Raw genomic sequence first — 13,415 nt, forward strand, 5'->3', positions numbered from 1 at the left:
TCCACATGCGTCACATTTTGGGTTGTATTACCACGGTAGTTGATTTGTTTTTATTATTATGTTATTCTTATTTTATACTTATTTATTTATTTAATTTATTTAATTTTTTAAAAATGTCTCTTTATAAAATGCACATCAAGCAAGAGCTCGGGTCTTCAGAGGTTACATGAGGCCGTGCAGAATGAAGTGTTTCTGATTAAATCTGTCGACGGCTGCCGTGAAGCCGATAATCTGACGACTCTTTCTGGTTTTATAGCTTCTGGTGGTTTTGAGCCCAGTTCACCTGGAAAGTCCTTGAATTTTAACCTCCTAATGGCTTCGTGCAGACTTCCTGGTGCACATGGTTTATGTTTAGCAGCTTTTTAACTGAGAATAAAGTGAACGGACGAGTTAACAGGAAGTCGTCGCGAGCTAAACGCTAACACGCGCTAACTAGCGTGAGTCTAAACCTGCTGCTGACGACGGTGAACATCGGGTTTGTTCTGGATGGCAGCTTCGTGAATCACTGTCCAGAAGGCCGCGATGGTTTGGGCAGAACTGCACGACGTATTTTATAAGCTAACAGAGCGCTTAAATCGCAGCTTCTCAGTGTGAATGTTTTCTGGTTTCTTTCCTCCTTTATGAAGATAAACATTTTATAGGCTGAACAATTAATCAGTTGATCGAAGAAAATGGGAAAAAAAAAAGTCCTGATCCATGGTTTTGTTGTTAACTTGGATCATTAATGCTCCACAAAGTCGTGTTAACAACATAAATACGCTAATAATAAAACACCAGAACAGCTGACTGGGTTTACTTGATGCTGCAATAAAACAAATAAAAGTTTTCTTTATTTTTAGGCTCATCTTCCATGTTTACGGCGTAAAGCCCGCTCGTAAATCCAGTTTTATTTTTAGCCGATTCTCGCCGTTAGGGCACAGATTACTCCTTTTGTTCTGCTGAAAGACGCGCGTCCTGTTTTTATAAACACAATCAGCTGTTGTCGGCGGCCGTTGCCAGGAGCTGAACGCCCGCCGCGGGACCATCACAGGCTCGGGGCAACGTGTTTCCACAACGGGCCGGTTTGTGCCGTCGGACGGCGTCGCCGCAGCTTTAAACGAGAGACGTGCTGCACTTTAAATGTTTAAAAGTCGTCGTAAATGGATCAAAAACTTCCTCACATCCTCTCAGAAAGCGGCTGGCAGCTGTGAAGCGGTAACATGTGGGTTACACAGCCGACCGGTGCTGACCTATTAATCTAACTGGGCCACAGTCGGACCAGACGTCAGAAAAGATCGGTTTTAAGTTTTTGTGTGGAGCCAATCCGTCTGTCGTACTCTGACCACATCGAGGTGATGTGAGGCTTCAGATGTCAGCTGGTGTCATCTGAGTTCAGGTTTAATTCACCAGAAATCTCGCCAAGATCATTAAATGAACATAAAACGCTGATTTCGTGACGATCAAACCCTTTTTTTAAATCTTTTAAAGTCCTACGTCCTTGAGAGGTCATGGTGGAGCAACATCTCCGAGTCGCCGGGGAAGCTTTGTGGAAAAACATGAAGAACAGTTTCCACGCCCACGTTACTGCTCATCTGGATTTTCATGTCCAGCTACACGCTGCTGCAAAGTGCTGCCCTGAAATAACAACCGTGTGCCGGCGATGGGAGCGTAAGAAGTGGGGATGAGTGTTTATCCCTCCGGGAGGCTCAGGCCGGCTTCCATCCGTCTGCTCGGAGCACCAGCACCTCCCGGTACGCTGCTCCCACAGTTCATCCAACCACACAACTAGTCAAACAAGTTCCTCGTGTGCAGCAGCTGACTCTAAAAAGCCCAGCGAGCACCTTCACAGCCATCTGGTTCTGATCTCTATCTGGTCTAAGCGGTCGCTGCTGTCTCCATCAGAGCAGCAGAGGATGCTGGTTCTTACCTTTCAGACGCGAGCAGCAGAGCTGGTTGGAGTTTGAGGGAGAAATGTCAGATATGCAGCGCTGTGCACGGCTGTAAACACAGCGAGGGAGAGGGAGGGAGGGAGGGGAAACAGAGGGAGGGAGGACGTCCTCACAGGCAGAACCGGGCCGGCGTCAGCCCGCTGAGTTATACCTGCAGCATCTGGCAGCCAAGCCACACATCAGGGCGTTTTAAACCCAAGCGGCAGGACGGGGAGCAGCTTTAGGTGTTTGGATCTTCAGTAAAGCCAGAATGTGCTGCTTTTAGATTTTATTTCATTTCTGGAAACTCTGGAGCGTCGACAGGCTCTGGTTTCTGTTAGAGAAATGGACGTTGTGCTGCCGGATGCCGATGGAAGAAACGCCGGCTGAACGGGTCCAGGAGCGGTGCACGATATCGTTAACTACCTGCCAAAAACACCTCATAATTATCCAACAATTAGGTGAGGTTCGCTCAGATCTACAGCGGGGGCCATGTTTGTGCCGCTTCAGGAGGACTTGTTGTTGGTTTTTGGATTTTGACGGGAAAGACTCTGTTTTCTCTAAAAGAAACCGCAAAAAAAATGGACAAAAGGATGGTCTTTGAACGTATCACGCAAAGTTCTGTCGGGAAAAAATGACCGAAAATATTTAATAAAACTCACTTCATTCCCCCCAAAGAAATCTCAACAAGATTCAGCGAAAATCTGTAAAAGCAGAATGAATCATAAGATTTCCAACTTTCCGATGGTCCCTGAACGTATCACGTGTGACGCAAAGTTCATTCAGGAAAAAATGACCCAAAGTTATGATGTAAAAGTCACTTTATTCTACATGTTTTGTTATAAAAAATCCAAACAAACCCATCTGTCAGAGCAGAATGAATTCACAAGATTTTCAACTTTCCGATGGTCCCTGAACGTATCGCGTATGAGGCACAGTTCTGTTGGTAAAAACAAACAAAAATATCAAATAAAAGTCACTTTATTCTACACGTGTCATTAAAAAACACATAAACAAACCAAATCTGATTCTGTTAAAGCAAAATTAATTCACAAGATTGTTTTTTATTTCGATTTTTATCGTGACTTAAACAAAGAAATTTTCACTTTCTCTCTTTTTGGTGGTTTATGGCATTAAAACGCGTTCAGAAGCAGCTTTTTAAGAAGCTCCCGCTCATCGAGTTCAGATCGTGTCGGTGAAGTTCTGTTTCTGACTATAAACACTGGTGACAGTTTAATCCGGCGCCGCAGCTGGACCCCTCTATTGTCTTCATCCACACACACTTGGCAGCGGCACCGACAGCTGATGGCACCTCTAAATATACAGTCTGGCTACGAGCACGCCGGTGAGCGTCCTGGGAATTGATCCCGATGCTGTCGGAGCAGCGGCGGCAGCATCATTTCACAAATAGCCTCATTATCTCAGCTCGGGTCGTGTGACCGTCAGTTCAGCCGCCTCCAAAATCGCTCGCGTTGTCGCGTTTGAGATGACGGATTCGTTAGCGACCGACCTGGAGGAAGCAACATCTCAGCGCGACGTTGTGAAGTTCTGGACATCATCCTCCTCGCTGGAGAAATCAAAAGAGACAAGAGGTTCAGAAAAAGTCCGGAAAGAGTAAAAATAAACCCCCAGGAAGCGTGGCGTCTGCCTTGTATGGAGAACGTGCTCGTAAACAGGCCGTCAGTCACGTCGTTGTTGCTTCTGCTGTTAGCTGCCGAGGAAACGCTGGTTCGTCTGTGGCGGTCTTAAATCACACCGATCCAGACGGGTCCTCTGCTCCGGGAACAAGCCGGTTTACATAATGAGAAATATGTTGTTAGCAGGAGGAGGAAAGAAGCTGTGTTTGAACGTTGTTTTCTGAATGGAGAGCGAACAAGCCGGTTTCCAGGTCCGTCTGTCAACCCTGAAAAACTCTCAGCAGGAGACAAGATGGACTCCAGCTTCTGTTGCATAAATAATCTAAGAACTTTGGTGGTGTCATTGTGCCACATTCGGGTGGTTAGCACCGTCGCCTCGCAGCTAGAAGGTCGCCGGTTGGCGTCCCGGTGAGGACACCCGGGATCTTTCTGCATGGAGTCTCCATGTTCTCCCCGTGCAGCGTGGGTTCTCTCCGGGTTCTCCGGCTTCCTCCCACAGTCCAGAAACATGCTGAGGTTAATTGGTGATTGTAAATTGTCCGTAGGTGTGAATGTGAGTGTGCTTGGTTGTCTGTCTCTAAGTGTAGCCCTGTGATAGACTGGTTACCTGTCCAGGTGAACCTCCAGCCCCCCTGCGACCCTGGTGAGCATTAAGGTGTGGAGATGATGGATGGAGCTCCCTCTCCTTACAGTCACGGTTGCTCTGTTTCTGTCGAGCTGCAGGACTTCATGATGCAGTTAAAAACGAGCCACACGGTGAGGAAAAATGAAGCAGGAACAAAACAAAAAAGTGTGTTTTCTGAAAGCTGCCGATCAAATGACGACCTTTACTCACTGTGAGCATGAAGTCAGCCACAGACAGAAGTAGAAAGCACTTAAAAACGCCTTCTGCGCCGTTTAATCACAAAAAACGAGTTGAATTTCTTTATTTTACGAAACCTGTTGCACACGTTTTACCACTCAGGTGCAGATTTTTTTTATTTTCTTGCAGAATCTGTTCATTTCTTGGTGTCTTTTTAAACGCTGCGTGTAGAATAAAGACAAAACGTCACGATTTAAAGCTCGGAGTTTTGCATTTCCTCATCACTCGCCATTTGTGCGGAGGAGCGTCGCAGAATCGGATGGCGACAAAGTTTTCAGCTTAAAACCTGCCACAAAATCCTGATTACTGTTTTAAAAAGTGGACTGGGTTTGTAGACGTATAACTGATGGATGGTTCTCTCACCGTTAACGGTCGAATAACGCATCAGTAAAATATGTCACATTTTGCTCAGTTTGTTCACGGCTCCGGGGTTTGAGGCTTTAAAGTGACCACCTCTGCTCTGCTGCTGTGTGAAGCCGGAGTTCGTCGTTCTCTCTCTCTTTGTTTCCAGCTGAAAAATAATTATAAAATCTGTTCCACCAAGAAAATGCTTTCCCATTTTTGTTTTTTCTCTCCTCGTCCCGGGAGTGTTGAGCTGTGCAGCCTTACATGGTGAAATACCAGACGGCTCTGACCTCAGACCAAGATGCAGAGAAGCAGCTCGGCCGATGCAGAAAACCTCGGCGGGCCAGAGAAAAGAAAACACACGACCACGCTGCTGCTGCTGCCAGCCAGAACTAAGAGGTGCTCTTCCACGCAGCGTCTTCTGCTTCATCTTGCCTCGTGTGACGTTGCCTCCAGCTGGAAAAACTTCCCATCAGCTCGTAGTGGATGGTCACGCTCCCCAGAGGGTTAATCGTTTGACCTCAGGGACCAGCAGACCTCCGAGTTCCCATTTAAACACAACAACAAACTAAACAAAACCAGCAGATTGACACTGGATGTTCTGATCCACCGGTTCCTCTGCGCGCTTCCTTCTAAACCTTCCTAAAAGACATGTCCAGTTCTAATGACCCCACTCCAGTCAGCCTTTAAAGTGCTTCAAATTTAGCTTTTTTTCTCATGAATTCATGTGTTGAGCATTCGGTTCTGTATCCCGGTTTTTGTGCTCGTCATCCCTAAAAAACAACAAATGAGGAGCTGATCTGCAGATTCTGACTTCCAGGAAAGATGCGTTTGGTCACGAAGGCACCGCGAGCCGCTAAACTGTCGGCTGTGGTTGAAAAGAACCGTTAATGCTGTACTTTTTTATAATGTTGTGTTGTTGAGGGGAGGCGCCATCAAGAAACCTGTTGACGTGTTTTCAGCCTTTATTTTCTGGCACAGCAAGACTTTAGCGACGCGATAGCTCCCCTCTGAGGTGCAGTTTGGGTGTTTGTTTGATCCTTAATTGCGCCAAACAACGATTTTCATTCAGCAGGAGTCCAAGAGTAGACGTGAAAAAGGGAGAATGATATCAGAGGAATGTGTCCAGAGAGTTAAAGCAAAAACTGGCTTAAAGTGTCTCAGTGAAGAGTTAGACGACCGCTGGAACAGCTGGGAACATCTCTGGACTCTACTGGATGGACCAACAGCGTTGTTTCAATCGATGTTCAATCATTCGGTGTTTTGTTTTCAGTCTCTCACGTGTACAGAAATCAGTCCATGGAGATGGAATCATTTGGTTCCGACTGTTTAATCCGACGTCATTGGACTTATTTCAACGCTCCTGTCTGAACGCACGGCTAGCGTAAACGTTAGCCTAGACAAGAGATGTTTAGGAAACAAGTTGAAGAGTTGGCGCTGAAGAGACCCAAACTTCCGCCACCAGATCCCTTTCTTCCTGTGACGTCGCACCTCGTCTGTAAACGCTAGCCTCCACGGACGGCGTTCGCACGGCGGTCACGTCGGGACATCGCTGAACCCTCGATGAACCTCGGACCGGAGCCAAGGCGCTGCCGTACGTGTCGGGGAGGAAACGCATTACGACTGGGCGGCGTGTTTAAACAAAGCAGAGATGTTTGTCTCTATATGTCAGCTGTTACTAACAGGAGGACGCGTCGGCTAGCGGCGCTCCCTCAGGAAGCTGCAGGGAGCTGGAGTATTGCATGTTATTGATTAGAGTATGGCGGATGGCATTAAAGCCTTCCTCAAGATAATGATGAGCATTGTTTGTAGGATGGATGGAGTTTTGGGGGTGAGCAGGCATGCAGGCAGGGTTTACCCCATCAGCTGTGTTTGCTCTGGATGACTTACTGCTGCTGTTGGCAGCTTCACACGCATTCTCTCTCTTTTCTTTCTGCTGCTGCCGCTCTGTTCTCCAGATATAGCCAGCTATGTGGAAAAGCCTGCGACTGGCTTCTCCCCCCCGAGGCCTCCGTCTAAGAGCGGGGTTTATCAGATATGGGCTTTTTGAAGCACAGCACCGTCCCGACCCACAACTCCTCTCAAACCAGCCGCGTTAAAGGTTCTCCGAGCAGAATTCCACCAGAATGAGACGTAGGAAATGCAGGTTTGATTGAACACCTGTGGAAAATGTAGCAGAGGCGACACTGGACTTTACTCCGCACCACCGTCTGCTCTGTTACATGTGCTGCCGTGTTGTAAACAGTGACGATGTGGTCAAACATTCCTCTTCTTCAGGTTCAGTCTCTGCTGAAGTGCATCATGATTCCATCTATCTGCAGGGCGACCAAACACCTGATGGTTCTGAAGCTGATGTGATTACGGAGCTGCTGCAGCTGTAATCTGATCACATCGTCCTGATGAGCTGTTTGCGTGGTCGATGTCTGCAACCGAGACAAGTGCAGAATTCAAGTTATTAAATCGGCTGGTGGCGGTCACATTGTTTTAACAGTTTAGGCCCGTTCCAGGAGGCAACAGCAGAACGTGAGCGGAAGGACGTTTACGGTCCGACTGGTCGACAGCCGACGTCACATCGAAGGTTCTTCACGTGTTCGACGTCATGTTTCTCTGCAACATAAAGTCCTGCACCTCTTTGGAAACAGAACAGCCATGAAGAAGGAGAGAAAATGTGCAGGATGACACATTAAAAACAAACAGGCTGGACTTAACATGTCCAGTGTGTTTCCACAGATGTTACCGATGCTGGATAAACATAGAGCGACTCTACGCACAACAGATATTTCAACACTTGTTCCTTCCAGTGAAACAAAAAGTCTGAAAGCCATCACGTGGGTCAGCGAAGCTTCTTGCATGAACCAATCAGATGGAGGATTTTCTTTAGAGTTCACACCTGCATACGTGTCTCCTGTTGTTCGTGCTTCTGAGAGCAGAAGACACCAATAAAACGGGATCTGTTCAACAAAACCTTGTGTTGTCAAAGGGGCCTTTAGCTGTGCAGACTGCATGTTTTGTTCCTAAAAACCTGATGTGATGTTTAGATTTAAACGCTTTATGATTGCAAACCAGTGGTTCTTATAAGCTAAATACTTGAAAAGTCCTGCAGTACATCCAGGTTGCATCATCGAGCAAGACACTGAATCCTTCCCACCAAAACTCCCAGAGAAAACCAGAGAAAGTCACACATCTGACGCTCCCAGATTTCCAAAATAAACACTTCAGATCCAGAGCAGTCGTCGTCGGTCGTTCTCGTATCACATATCAGAAACACAACGCCCAGTCTGAGGTATCCACCTGTTACCACTCCTCCACAAAGCCTGCACACCTCAACTCGAGTAAATCAAACACACTAAACCGTCTAAAAATGAAACACCACAAACCCAACATGTTAGATCCAACACACCTAATGTGACCTAAAATGGCTTCGAAGCCGGTCTAAAGATGCACCTTGGCGGCCACGAGGAGCCACAGCCGGCTACTGTAACGCTGATCCGGCGTGTGCATCGCACCGCCTCGATAAAACCACATAAAACAAATGCTGCCTGGCCTCCCGAAATAAAACCACTCAAATCCCCAGCACCTGATCAGAGCTGTCCCCTGACACATCGCTAAAATAATCACTCAAATCCGCCGCCTCCAAAGGACGGCATTCCCCAGAGATACCCGGCAACAATCGCTCGAATTCGGAATGCCCCGGGACGCTAAAAATAACACCGAGCCAGTGCACTGGATTTTTGGACATAGTTGTCATTCCTCTGAAAATAGAAACCCAGGTCGACCGGGGCCTCTGATCTGGTTGTTTTTCTGATATCAGAGCTACAGTTTTGTACAAAACACACTCTTTGAGATCCAGAGAAGTGAAGTGAAGCTGTCTCAATACTGAAAACACCGAGCTGAAAATGACGCAGAAAACCACGTAAACAAGATTAAAAGATGGAGACAATTTCCTGAGCAAAAAAAAAGTCGTAATGAACTGATTACAAGAAGCCACACTGGGTTGTTGTTGTGGTAAATGTCGTAGTTTTTAGGCCTTTTACGGATGTATTAGTAAAGACATCTGATATGAAAGCTTATGAAAGTACACAATGCTAAAAAAATTAAATAAAAGGTTGTCATTACATAGTTTGTCCAGCAGAGCGTGCTCCGATTCCATTGTTTGTAGTACTTTTAGCAGCACATGTAGCAGAGTACGCATCACAGCTGGTGCAGAGCAGAGCAGCGTCTTTGCAAGTTGATAAAAAACATAACCTCGAACAAAACCTCGCTAACTGTCACGTCACTCGCGGTTAAATGGCGTCCGGTGGGCTATGTTAGCAACGTAGCTACAGTTTGTCAGTTAATCAGTGAGATTGAAAGGTTAGCATCGGAGCTCGGCGGCAACAACAACTTCTCCCGACAACCATCACGTCACCAATTCTAAGTTTGCTGCGGTACCGAGCTAGCTATTTTGGCAGCCGAAGAGAAGCCAACGCGTTGCTGTCGAAGCCCATTCAGGCCCACTCATTGGATGATGTTAATCGTCTGTCATCCGAACCGATGGATTCCCATCACTGCGTTTACAAAAGCTAACATTTAGACGTCGTGTTTTCCGCTTGATTCGGCGAAAGTTTGCCCTGAACTGTGACTTCTGCATTAATTTAGCTTAAAGTGACAGTTTGTCGTGGTGGCCAACCGTTAATGTCCAAGACTTTGGCCGTACTTTGTGTTTAAGAACTGTTTTTGTTCTGTGAGCTCGGTTGTGAAAAGACGGCAGCAAAGCCTAATTACACATATCGTTCTCTTAACCCAGAGATCATTCCCCGATCACGTCGTGCGGTGTCGGTAACCCGGCTCCTGCGTCGACGTCCAGAGAGGATTACACGCTGCAGATGGTGCAGGCTGCTAATCGCATAACTACATGTCCGTATCAGCGGCTGTCATTAGAGCACAGTGGGCATTGTTTCCATCGACACCACGTTGTGTCATCGCATCGCGTCTATAAAAAGATTCTCCGTCCACAAAGGCCACTTCGGGAGGACAACAGGCTGAGCTGCTGTCTGTCGGAGGACTTACCTCCAAATTAAACGCACCCATGACGTCTTTAGTTCGTGTAAATGAAGTGATGGGGTCCCGTTGAAACGGCGACCTAGCGACGGAGCGGGAGGCAGCGTGTGGACCGAGTCTTCAGCACTTGAAAAAGGCTGTGACCTCGTGTGGCTTTTCAACGCTGTGAAAGATGGGACTAGAAAGCTGATGTGATGTTTACTGTGTGATTTACTGTGAAGTCCACCAGAACACAAAAAAGACAACCTCACGTCAAAATGTCAGCGAGAAATTAGCTGTTACAGTTTGATCAGTCTGAGCAGGTTGTTTTGTCACTGGACGGGCCACAGTACCACTAATCAGGGCTGCAGTGGTCGTGGTCCTGTTGAAATAAAAGGGCTTCAGACTTATTGGACTTATCAGTAAAAAAACAACAGTTTCTGTGCAGCTCGGCCACTGAGGAGGACGCTGCAAGATGTCATTCTCTATAGAACGTGTCCCAGAACAAAACCTAGCTCCATTAAACTAAAGAGCATAAAACAAGGCCCATGAGAGCACAGTCTGTGATCAGATAGGATGAATTTGTTCTGCTCAGATGGAGTCCAGTGTGTTTGTTGTGAACCTTTACAGTGGATGCATCTTCCTGGCAGCGAAGAACGGAGACGGGAGGGTGACGATATGAGCAGAAAATGTGTTGTGGAGATGACATTTATAAAATACCGGCTGATAAGACGACTCCCAGTCTGCAGGAGCTGGAAGACGACCAATATTCCAGCATGAGAACCATCCAAAGACCTAAAACGGATTTAATCTGCCATCAAAAATGTTGGTGGACATTGGTTCTAATGTGGGGTTTTTATTTCTAGTGTCTAAACTCCTGTTGTGATCAGAGACGAGACAACACTTCCTGAAAATGTAAATATTGTGAGTTTGGACCAGTGCAGTCGTCCTCATGTGTATTCATACCAGAAAAAAACAAAAACAAAAAACAGCTTCAGTCACTGAAATCAGTTAAAATTGACAAAAGTAATAAGAAATAAAATTTTCTCCTCAGCAAAGTGCTCTAATTTTTCCTTTTTTTTTTTTTTTTAATTATCCTTTTCAGCTATGATTCAAAAGCAACATCTTATTTCACTAAATTATAATTTAGCAAATTTTTATTTATTATTACTTTGTCCAGTTTCTGGTTATTTGAGTGATTACTGTGAGTTTTCTTTAATGGACGGGGATGCATAAATCTGACTATATGCACACATTCTGGATCAGCGCCAGTCAGTACACAGTTTCCATAGTAACTGATCGTATACAGCGCCGTAGAAACAGTCGAGGCAATGCGGGCTTTAAAGGTCTTCGGATCAGAACCTGTCAGACTTGAGGAGCCCTTAAACGCTCTCCGGTTGAAGGACAGACGTTCGCCACAAACCCCAGATGATCCAGAACCGTTTAGTTTGACGCAGTCCAGGCGAGGCGCCTGATTGGCTGCGGTTGTTCGGAGCGTTCTGATACGGCGACGAGGCGGGCTCTGGTTGGCTGTTTGTGTCGGAGGGCTGCGACTGGCTGCCGTGGTGTGGGGCGGGTTTGTGTGCTGCCTGATGTACGGGCGAGTTGGACCGGAGCAGTGGAAAAATAACTGCTCTATTTATAAAGGCCCATTTAACAGAACAGGGTCATCTGTGTCCGTCACTGGAGCACCGTGAAGTCCTCCATCACAGCATCTGAGCTCACAGATAACCAACGTCTGCTCTGCTGCTGTCATGTAGGTTCTGAGTCGCCACAGGAACCCGAGAAGCTTCCACTGGACCTCTGTTCTTGGGTTCTTGAAGACGTTTCACCTCCGATCAGCTCGTGACCCAAAAGCTCAAACGAATCGAGGTGTGAAGGGTCGTGAAGCCGACTGATGGGGGACGACTCAGGACTGCATGACCAGCACAGTCCTCCTCAGATGTGTTCAAACCCATCCATTAAAGAAACGACAAAACTCACAATAATCACTCAAATAACCAGAAACTGGAAAAAGTAATAATAAACAAAAATTTGCTAAATTATAATTGAGTGAAACGAGACGTTGCCTTTGAATTGTGGTCGAAAAGAATAATTTAAATAAAATAAAATGAGAGCCCTTTGCTGATGAGCAGTGATTGTTCAACTAAATACTAGCTCACAGGTCCCATCACGCTGTTTTAAAAAAAAAATTGTTTCTTAATGATTTTAATTAAATCTTTATTATTATTTTTGTCAGTTTCAGCTTACCTCAGTGTTGTTTTCCTTCGTTAACTGGAGGCTATGAACACGTGTGACTAGTCCAGAGTCCAGAGTGTGTCGAGTCCATTAACATTGCAGCTCCTTCCCAACGTTTTTGCCTCTCACGGTGGATCACGATGGAGTTTTGTCATCCCTGTTGCTGCCTCGTTATCGATTAATTGATGAGTTTTTTTTCATCCCTTTACCTGCCGAGGGTCATTTGTCTGCACACTGTTGTACGGTGACGTCTCTACAAGAAGAATGCATTTAGAGGAAAGTCCCAAAATTGAAAACCAAATAGTTTTTAAAATTGCAGTCATTCAGAAATAATAATAATAATAATATATAACTTATTAATCATGAGTTTTGAGGCCCTGATGTTTAAATTTATGTTGTATTATTCAGCTGTTTTAATAGAAATCACAAATAATTTAGATTAATAACATTCAAAGGTTTACATCTACATGATAATTAATACTCGTAATTCTTTTTTTTATTGTTCGATAAGATGCGAACAACCTTTACGAACACAAGCTGCTCAGTCGTGAAATAATCACTAGTGTCGGTAAATGAGGTGAGGTTCTTGTTGATATTCTGTCACTGGTTTATGATGGTAACCGTCTGATCTCCAGGTAGTTTCTGGGTCATTTGTTTGCTCCTGTCCCATTTTTATCGACTGTGGGTTCATCAAAAAAAAGAGATAAAATAAATAAAGCTGTGACTCTACATACGACATGTTTTAGTATTTGTCTCCAGAACTGACGTGTAAAATACCTTCACTTTGATTAAAAGTAATGATTTGAAGTGAATTAATGTCGCTGACATGGACGTGTCTCTGGTAAATGCTCTAATTTTTCAATTTTTAAAACAGAAACAACCCCTGAGTGTGTTTTAGGGTCCAGACGGTTAAACTACAGACAAAGAACAAAACACAAAACCTGCATCAGGGGCATTTTTGACCATTTGAATGTGTGAACCTAAATATAAATGAGAGAAAATCCCCTCGTTTCCAAACCACGACGAGACGGCAGCTCAGGATTAGTCATCGATTCACGACTCGATCACACGTCACCGTAGAAACGGGACGAGTTTCCATCGAAGTGATTTGTCATTAGGGGAGGCGACGCCGTTCACTTCCAGCTCATGGGGCGACTCACACAAGACCTCACAAGTGATATTCCATTGTAGTGCCATCTCTCTGGACTCCATGCTCGTGTGCGTTAACGGCGCCGCCTGGTGGTGAAGTGCAGGTACTGCGAGCATCACTGTCCATGTCTTTGTGCCGCTGCTGCTGCTGGAACAAATGCACGGCGAGTGTGCAGAAGCATGTCGTTGATGCAGCAGCCAGCGTCTCAGTTTTTAATCTGCATATCTTTTTATATGAACCACCCTGAAGCGCTCAGC

The 13,415-nt window shown here is 45.7% G+C and overlaps 1 protein-coding gene across 1 annotated transcript in view; it reads right to left on the bottom strand.

Annotated features, from left to right (window-relative positions):
• The window catches only part of pln2 (phospholamban 2), an 8,285-nt gene extending 6,278 nt beyond the window's left edge, over positions 1-2,007 (bottom strand). The window contains exon 1 of the mRNA XM_008292387.1: positions 1,907-2,007. The gene's annotated coding sequence lies outside the window, so the exon portion shown is untranslated. The remainder of the gene's footprint in view (positions 1-1,906) is intronic.
• Positions 2,008-13,415: the final 11,408 nt, after the last annotated feature.

Source organism: Stegastes partitus, unplaced genomic scaffold (assembly GCF_000690725.1).
Source record: "Stegastes partitus isolate 25-593 unplaced genomic scaffold, Stegastes_partitus-1.0.2 Scaffold807, whole genome shotgun sequence".
Classification (NCBI taxonomy): Eukaryota; Metazoa; Chordata; class Actinopteri; family Pomacentridae; genus Stegastes; species Stegastes partitus.